This window comes from Silurus aristotelis (assembly GCF_946808225.1).
Source record: "Silurus aristotelis genome assembly, chromosome: 17".
NCBI lineage: Eukaryota > Metazoa > Chordata > Actinopteri > Siluriformes > Siluridae > Silurus > Silurus aristotelis.
The window spans coordinates 23,858,279-23,868,278 of record NC_139590.1 but is presented as its reverse complement, the minus strand read 5'-3'; the positions used below and the strand labels follow the sequence as shown (position 1 = coordinate 23,868,278).

Below are 10,000 nucleotides of genomic sequence, written 5' to 3'. Positions count from 1 at the left end.
TCTCTCTCTCTCTCTTTCCTTCGGTCAGGTTTTTATTTAGTCCTATTCATGGCTTCACGTGAAAACGTCCTGCGCTGATTGTTTTCGTGGCAGTTTGATAATTACAGCTTACGCTACTACGCCTGACGCTCGTTTTATCCTGAGCAGCTCCACGTTCGGTCGACGCGCCGGTACGCTCACACACTCTCAGAGAACTTAACACAATTTCAATCGCTTCTACGGTAATGTTTATAGAATCTGGACATTTTTTTTTTTTAGAAATATTAATATTGTGCCAGGAACTTATCAGGAACTTTTGATATATTTACGCAAAATCCCACTGGAAGATCCTACTCAGGATCGCCGAGACCTAAGTTGTTTAAGGAACTATTCAGGATCTCCCATTGCACAGATTCACAGGATCATCAGACACTTTATCTGGAACTAAAGAACCTCTCCAGGAACCTGGACCATTTCCCAAACACAAACCTTCTCATGCAATGTTTTTTTTACGTTTTTCTTTTTTACAGTACACATAAGGTACGTTCCAACCAGTGGAACCCTTTCAAGAATTCGAGGCCTGGCTTTGTGACACATCGCTTTCAGGAACCTTTTCATGACCTTAAGGCTTTATTATAGATTTCACAGTTATTTAGGAAGCATTAGTTATGTTTCAAAGACAGGAACTTTAGTAGGGTCCAAAACAATTGATCAGGAACTCAAAATGTTCTTATCAGGAACCTTTCCAAGAACCTTTTGAAATGTAAACCATTTTTACAACATCAGGAACCTTTACAGGGATCCAGGCACCTTTTCGGGAACCCAAGACACGTGAAAGTCAGACCGGTCTTCACTACACAGAGCTTTCCAAGAACTTTTTCATCTCCTTTTTATTGGATTGTGAAATGAAGAACTTTCCTTTGCTGCACACGTTTTTAAACAGATTTTTGCTGAATGAGGCGATTTTGGTTTAAATTTGTGAAGGACACGTGCGGACTGGTTCCTCAGAGCTTTTTTTAACGCTCTGTGAGGTCTCTCCACATCCTCCCTGTCCTTGTCCTGCTTTCTAGCAAACACAGCTGAAAATAGCTCAAATTGAGAACCACCTTTGCTCAGACCTGCTCTTGCCTGCATGAAGAACCGCACTGAGGTTCTGCTTAAGCTTTAGAAACGAAGAATATGTGGAAGAAGACGTAGAATAAGGAGGACGGAGACACATCTGATTAGCAGAAGAAAATAAAAAGAAACCGATACACTGTTTAGGTCATTCATACAGTATATGCATGCAGTTATGTGGAAAAGAAGGACCCCAGGGGGCTGATGGAGAGCTGGGTTGCTTAGATGTACAAATGGATTTGTGTTTAGGATCTACAGTATTTATATAATCTTTGGGCAAAAGTATTGGGACACCTGACCTTTCCAGTCATATAGTAGTTCATGACCAAACTCTCTTGCCTTTGGATGTGGTACCATAATATCTTTCCTTTGCTTGAAACTAGAAGATCCAAACCTGTTCCTGCACGACAACGCTCCTGTGCACAAAGCCATCTGCATTAAGATATGGGTTGGAGTGAAAGATCTCCTGCTATTGACCTTCTATTGAACATGAATGTATGTGACATCAGTACCTGACTCGACTAACACCCTTGTGGCGAAATTTCAAACAAATCTCCACAGGATCTAGTGAAACATCTTCCCAGAAGAGTGGAACTTATTATTAGAGCAAATGGAGACTTGAGATGTTCCACAAATAGAAGCACACATATCTTAACACACATATATCCACACGAACAAGACAGTACCTCAGCAAATTGGTGAAATAGAGAGCAAGACGTGTCTCTGTGCTATGGTTTAGAATAAAAATATCCAACTTAAGCACGAGTTCTTGTCCTTGAAGCTTCGGCCGTTCCCGAAATACTCTCAGTCTGTCGGCCCACGGGGAGCTCCGAAGGAGGTATCTGTCGCTGTCACTTCTCTCCTTCAGAGGACACGATTTCCCAAAACTTGCACACTTTATCACTTTATCACTCGGGTTTCAGAGCGTCAGTCTGCCGTCTGTCACGGAGCATCATGTTCCTTCAGCACCAGAGCTGATCGAGAAAACCTGTGCAGAGTTCTGCCCCATTTATTTTAGATTTCATGATAAAAAGAAATGTACATTTCTACTTTTAGACCGGTTTCTGTCCTGAACATTTGGATGAATTAAGATTTAGGATTAGATACTGCTCACACACACACACACACACACACACACACACACACACACACACACACACACACACACACACACACACAGACACACACACAAATTGTTTCAACTTATTACGTGTATTTGAATATAAAAATGTGTTCCTTATTAGTTTGTCTAGTTTTTTTGTAGATGGTCAAGTGGCAAAAATTAGTATAAAATAAAATTTAATCAAATAAATAAATACAAATTGAAAACAAATGTTTTAATATTTTAAAGAGCCATAAAAGCTTTTTTTTTTTTTTTTTTTTTTTAGGATATATATATATATATATACATCCTGAAAAAGAATGTTTTATATATATATATATATATATATATATATATATATATATATATATTTATTTATTTATTTATTATATATAATATTTATTTTGTATTAATTAATTAATTTATTTTTATTTAATGTATTTCTATTTTTTTACCATTTAACACTAATTATTTCAGTGTGATAGATTGTAGATTTTTCTTTCCCTCACAAATAATCCCATCATCGCTTTTCCGTCTCACAACGTTTCTCTTTCATTCCGTTTTACGGAAAATTCATCTCACTTATTAGCACATTTTCTTGCTGGTTAATGGAATCGAACTCGTCCTGCGTCTGGGGTCTCTGCGACTGTGCCATTCATCGTCATCATCATCATCATCATCATCATCATCGTCATCATCATCATCATCATCATCATCATCATCATCATCATCAGTCAGAACCACAAGCTTTACATCATAGTGGACCTGAAACGCACACTATAACACTATATGGTCCAAATATTTTTGGACATATATCCACAAGATTGGTATGGGCTCCTTTTTTGGACATTTGGTCTCCATTTTTAAAGAATAGAAGAGCCTTTATTTATCACATAAACATTACAGCACAGTGAAATTCTTTCTTCACATATCCCAGCTTGCTTGGGATATGGGGGTCAGAGCGCAGGGTCAGCCATGATACAGCTGATTTCCTTGCCACAGTCACCACCGGCTTGCACATCAGGGACAAACTTACCCATAAAGAACATTCGAATTCATTTTTTATCACCGCGTAATCTGTGTGAAGCTGCTTTGAGACAATGTTCATTGTTAAAAGTGCTAAACAAATAAAAATGAATTGGTTGGAAAAAATTCAGATGTCCCAATACTTTTGCCTATATAGCGTTGCTCCTTGATTATCATGAGGTTTGTGCAGGAACCTTATAGATCAGCATCAAGGCTGAAAGGCCCTCTGTAAACCCCGTCTCTTCCTTTAGCTCACATCATTAATCTCTCACTTCAACGATATTTTCCGATGTTGCTTCTGGGTTTCTGTTATGAATCTTTTCAATGATTGAATCATTAGCGTGAAAAATAAAATGTGTTCTGGTTTGATTTTCCCCAGAGAAGCGTAACGCTGCCATCAGCCCGATACCTTTCTGTAAGATTTTTTTGGAAGACGTCCGGATCCTAAACAGTGATGTGAAGATCGGACAGTTTTAGTGGTTCGTTCTTTGAATCTCGTTCATCAAAATGAACGAATCATTTAGTTTATTTCATTCCTTTGAGTGACTCGGATTAGAAGAGTCAGGCTGTAAACTACTCGATTCTGTTTCCTGTACATGACCTACTGAGATGTTGGGATGGCTTGCTCATGCGCGTCCAGTCGAAAATGAACAAATCACTCGTTGAGACTTCTGAGTCACATGGAAGACTCGTTCAAAATGAGCAAATGAATGACTCGTCACTAATCCTGAGTGACTTCAATTTATCTTAGTTAGAGAGCTGAGCAATTGAGGGTTACAGGAAATTGCTCAGAGACCCAGCAATGGTGGTGCTGGGATTTGATACAATGACTTTTGGATCATCGGATCTATTAAGCAACTGCTTCCCAAGCTGTCTCTGAAAAGCAGTAAAAAAAATAAAAACAATCAATTTAGAGACCGTTGTTCTTGCATAATAGAAACGAGTCACCAAACTCCGTTTTCCTGAGGAAGCAGGTAACACCAGGGAAAGATGAAAGGAGAACATGAGAGAAATAAAACTCAGATACGAGTTGCAGCTCAGGAACCCGAGGAGACGTCTGATTGGCGAGGGGTTACTGTACACCAGCCAGACGCAGGAAGAGCTGTTTTTAGAATCTGGCCTGCGCACAAGGGTTCACCCTCCCCCTAAACCTGGTGATGCAATATTTAGAGGGAGGCGAGAGAAGATGAATGAGCCGTGTCACGGGACAGATGTGCTCAGGCAGACGGGGAGGGAAAAAAAAAAGAAAACGGAGGGAGGGCTGGAAAAAAATATGAAAAAGTTGAATTCACGTGATGGGATTGGAGGAGAGAAGGAGAGCTGAAGTCCCCTGACGTAGCGAACACACAGCTGTCTGAGACGGAGCGCCGTAGCAGGAGCATCGTTCTCGCTAATGAGAATCTGACAAGAGCAAATCTCTCGCTTTCGAAAAAAGGCCCGAGCTCAGCAACAACTGCTTCAGCGCATGATATTGTTTTTGTTTGCGTGTGTCTGGACTGTAATTGTGTTTATTCGTGTGCTGAGGAGGATTACTGTGCTGTTAGCTGCAAAGCTGTAGCTGTAAATGGACAAAAAACAACAAAATAACTATTGATAAGCCAGGCAGCTATATATGATTTAAGGTAGTTATTCATACTACTATTAATAATAGTGATAATTATTACTGGGATTATTATTTATTTTATTTTAAATAAATAAATACATAAGAATCTGATTTAAAAAGAGATTTATTGCCAAGTATGTTTGCACTTTCAAGGAAGTTGTTTTAGTGATAAAGGCTTCCAGATTTATTATTATAATAAAATAAAATGAAATAAAAAATTAAATTAAATAAAACAAAAGAAAAGAAAACGTGCACATTTTTATAACAAAAAAAAGTATTATTGCACAGAAAAAAACAAAAAATAACTGGTATTGCACAGTGGAAAGAACATTTAATGGTTGATAAACAGAAATAAATAAATAAATAAATAAATAAATAAATAAATAAATAAATAAATAAATGAAACATTAATAAATACATAAATAAAAATCTATATGCGTTAGCATACACATACAACATATATATATATAAATAAAGTGTGTGTATTGCATAATAAAATCTAAATAATGATTAAAGTTAATGCATATTATATTATATTATATTATATTATATTATATTATATTATATTATATTATATTATATTATATTATATTATATTATATCAATCACCAGACCAGAGTTAAACAGCATCAGTGCTCAGTAACTCATTCTCCAAATTATAAAATAATACAATTCTGTATTTAATTAACAGTAACTTATTATAGATTTTTTTTTTCCATAGTGCAACAATTGCATTATTATTATTATTATTATTATTATTATTATTATTATTATTATTATTATTATTATTATTATTATGATAATGACATTGATAATGATTATTATCTAGTTTATTTCGTGGATCTGAATTCTTCGCTCAAGATCTTCCACTCCAACCCATGTAAAGTAGATCTTGATGGAGTTGGCTTTGTGCACTGGGACATTGTGCTATGCTGGAACAGGTTTGGGTCTTCTAGTTCAAGCAAAGGAAAAATGTCATGCTTCTGTGTTTAAAGACGTCCAAGACATTTGTTTGGAGGAAGCACATATGGGTGGAAATGGCAGGTGTCCCAATACTTTGTCCCCATTGTGGAGCTTGAAGCTATTAAAAAATGTCAAATATTTATTTTTGGAGCAACGGTTACATCAGGGAATCTCTTGTCCTGCAAATGTCCACATACTGGGCTGCAACCTGAGACATCCATGCGAGTGAATAGCTATATGATACAGTGCAGTGATTACTCTCAGATAGCTCTCTCTCTCTCTCTCTCTCTCTCTCTCTCTCTCTCTCTCTCTCTCTCTCTCTCTCTCTCGCTCTCTCTCTGTAAAAACTGAGCCTTGGTTTATTTTTAAAAAGTCAGGAATTTAAACACAGCAAAGAGGCAGAATATGAGAGTTTCTCTAGAAACACCACTCCACTCCTGAACCCTGGATTCTGATTGGTCGGAAGGTGTTGATGATTTTTCTGGAACAGCGGTGTTGACCCTAACGCACCTGCACATCACAGGTTTATATTAAAGCAGTATGTTATTGTTTCCGGAGCAACGACTCATTTGCAAGGACTGTTTCGATGTTTGATGTAGAGAGATCTTTATTTCAGGAAGGAGTCTCCAGTCTCAGGGTTTGATTATGTTTATTAACTTTTGGAGAAAGACTCAGCTCTGACTCTGGTCTAACATGGAACTGACTCCAAAATGACTCTGGTCTAACTCGGATTTGAATCTAAACAGAAATAAACAGGAAGTGTGTATTGTCCAGGGTGAAGAGTACGATCTTCAGGGGCTGATCATGTGACGCGCTGAGTTAGATAGAGTGCGTAAGAGTTTCACACTAAAAGGATTACAGCGTTTACACAAAATCCACTTCCTGTAGTATCGATTTTTTTTTTCTCTGCTGAGGAAGTGCTGATGTGTGATCTATCTATCTATCTATCTATCTATCTATCTATCTATCTATCTATCTATCTATCTATCTATCTGTCTGTCTGTCTGTCTGTCTGTCTGTCTGTCTGTCTGTCTGTCTGTCTGTCTGTCTGTCTGTCTGTCTGTCTCAAACACACACACACACACACGCACACACACACACACACACGCACCCACACACACACACACACACACACACACACACACACACACACACACACACACACACACACACAGGTCTGTTAAAAAGCAACTAGTCTTCTGTGAGTGTCACACTAAGTATTGAAAGAGAGAGAAATGTGGTGTGTGTGTGTGTGTGTGTGTGTGTGTGTGTGTGTGTGTGTGAGAGAGAGAGAGAGAGATAAGGTGTTAAGGTGACGTCAACATGGCACTCCACTTTCCTTCTGCAGTTTGTCATGTGCACTGTCTGATTTAGAGTCACCTGTGTGCATGTGTAAAGGTGTGTGTGTGTGTGTGTGTGTGTGTGTGTGTGTGTGTGTGTGTGTGTGTGTGGACTCATCACTCTGCATGCTTTACTGCAGGAATAGAAACACAGCGGTGATTCATAATCAGATTAGATAAAGATCTCCTGACCACGAGCAATCGTGTGTGTGTGTATGTGTGTGTGTGTGTGTGTGTGTGTGTGTGTGTGTGTGTGTGTGTGTGTGTGTGTGTGTGTGTTTGTGTGTTCTGTACAGTACTGTACTTATATGCAGATTGACCCCAACACAGACAGACAGACAGACAGACAGACAGACAGACAGACAGACAGACAGACAGACAGACAGACTGTTTACAATGTTATATGGCAGGATAAATCTCCTCAGGCTGATCCATTTATAAATATTGGCCTCCATTTTTGCAAATCAGGAGCTCTTTCTCTCTCTCTCTCTCTCTCTCTCTCTCTCTCTCTCTCTCTCTCTCTCTCTCTCTCTCTCTCTCTATCTATCTATCTATCTATCTATCTATCTATCTATCTATCTATCTATCTATCTCTCTCTCTCTCTCTCTCTCTCTCTCTCTCTCTCTCTCTCTCTCTCTCTCTCTCTCTCTCTCTCTCTCTCTCTTCCCCTTCTTTCTGATACATATCTTATAAGCCGTATCTTAAGCCAGAAGCAACAGAAAGACAAAGACAAAGACAAAGACACACACACACACACACACACACACACACACACACACACACACACACACACACACACACACACACACACACACATGTTGGCTAACGCCAGGTTGAATTAGTGAATGGCTGACACACTCTGCGCTGGAGAGCAGCACGTCATTAATCCGACATGTCAGAGATCACAGACAATGAGGCATCTCACACACACACACACACACACACACACACACACACACACACACACACACACACACACACACACACACACACCCTTGTGAGCTGTTTGAGTTTCTGCCCTCTATTAACATCACCTCACAGCAGGATTGCATTTTGAGGTGACTTCAGTTCCAAATATTTCAAAAGGCATAATATTTACAGCGAATAGAAATATTCATATTATATATAATATATATTTTATAATTTTTATATTATTTTTAATGTATTCCTTTTATTTTGTATCAATTATTATGAATATAATTTATTTACATTTTATTATTATTATTTTATTATTTATTTATTTTTATTATTTATTATTTGATTTATTATAAATTCTGAATTTATTGCAATTTGTATTATTTCCTATATTAAATGTATTATTATTATTATTATTATTATTATTATTATTATTATTATTAATTTGTATTTTTTAAATGAAACTTTAAATAATATCTAATCCCTATTCTGCTTAATTTAGAATTCTGAAATAATTCCTGTTTGACCACATCGAAGAAGTTCATTTAAATGTATTTTTATTTGTAGAGAGCTTTAAACACTGGACATCGTCTCAAAGCAGCTTTACAAAGATAAAATTTTAGGTTGTATAAAAGAATGTAAAAGTTTGGTGCCTATAAGTTTTTGGTGACTCCCTGAGTCTTATCGAGGAAGAAACCTTGAGAGGAACCAGACTCAAACGGGAACCACCCTCATCCTCAACACCGATTACAGTTCCATTAGTGTTGAGGAGTTTGGTGATGGACGCTTAAGCACAGAGCTGTCCATCCAACCTGTGGTCCTGAACCGTTGTAGCAGACTGCTGATATTATACGATATTAGTTCCAGTTGCTCATTGATCTTTAGGCTGTTCATGTTAAATTTTTACTAAATGAGGAAACTAATTGTGGCTACCGTTTCTTTTTTATCATTACAAAATGCAGGGCCACATGAAATCATGCACACTTCATAAAGGAAATCTCCAGAGTGGATATTGAGCCCTAGCTGGAGGCGTAAATAGTGAGGAACTGCAGTAAACACACACACACACACACACACACACACACACACACACACACACACACACACACACACACACACACACACACACACACGCAGACACACACTTCTGATTGAATGATTAATGAAATGTGGTTGAGCGAGAACAGTTTATTAAGATGAAGTGTGAAGTGAACACGAGAGGTACTTCGGATCTCGATCCGGATCAGACTGGTCTTCCGAAATGAAACAAACTCTGAAAGTGGTAGACAAGTAGGTCACCAACTTCTGCTGCATGTCCTGGGTTCTTTTCCTGCAAGAGAAAGAAAGTTAAAAAAGAGGCAGGAGAGGGAGAGAAAGACAGAGAAAAAGACAAGCAAAATTACAGAATGAGAAAAAAAAAAAGAAAAAAGACAGAGGTAGTAAGAGAGAGAAAGTTTGAAAGAGGAAGAGGGGGGGAGAGAAAGAGAGAGAGAGAGAGAGAGAGAGAGAGAGAGAGAGAGAGAGAGAGTCATGATTTATACATAGCATGCCGTCAACTTACATTCATAAGCACTAAACTGAGTGTTTAACAGTCTTTATACCCAAATGCTCTGTGTGTGTGTGTGTGTGTGTGTGTGTGTGTGTGTGTGTGTGTGTGTGTGTGTGTGTGTGTGTGTGTGTGCTATATAAGGCTATTTAAAGCAGAAGCAGGACATAGAGGTCTGACCTATTTCGTGTACCTACTCCTTTAGGTGGGATAAAGACGTAGTGTAGCACTGACTTTTAGTAAGACAAAAAAGTGGTGTATAGTGCGGTTTTATAGAGCAGTGTATAGAGTGGTGTATGGAGTGGTATATAGGGCAGGTTTTTTTTAGAGAGGTATATAAAACAGTTTTTTAGAGTGGTGTACAGAGGGGTGGTATGTAGTTGTGTATAGAGTGATGCTATGGAGTGGT

General features: G+C 38.0%; 1 protein-coding gene and 1 long non-coding RNA gene across 3 annotated transcripts in view; one reads left to right on the top strand and one right to left on the bottom strand.

Moving 5' to 3' along the window:
- LOC310740133 overlaps positions 1 to 10,000 on the bottom strand; it is a 104,692-nt gene that overhangs the window by 21,484 nt on the left and 73,208 nt on the right. Inside the window, exon 2 of the long non-coding RNA XR_014537584.1 lies at positions 6,048 to 6,093. This is a non-coding gene — a long non-coding RNA (uncharacterized lncRNA). The remainder of the gene's footprint in view (positions 1 to 6,047; positions 6,094 to 10,000) is intronic.
- grin2aa (glutamate receptor, ionotropic, N-methyl D-aspartate 2A, a) overlaps positions 1 to 10,000 on the top strand; it is a 114,329-nt gene that overhangs the window by 44,714 nt on the left and 59,615 nt on the right. The gene's annotated exons all lie outside the window — the stretch shown is intronic.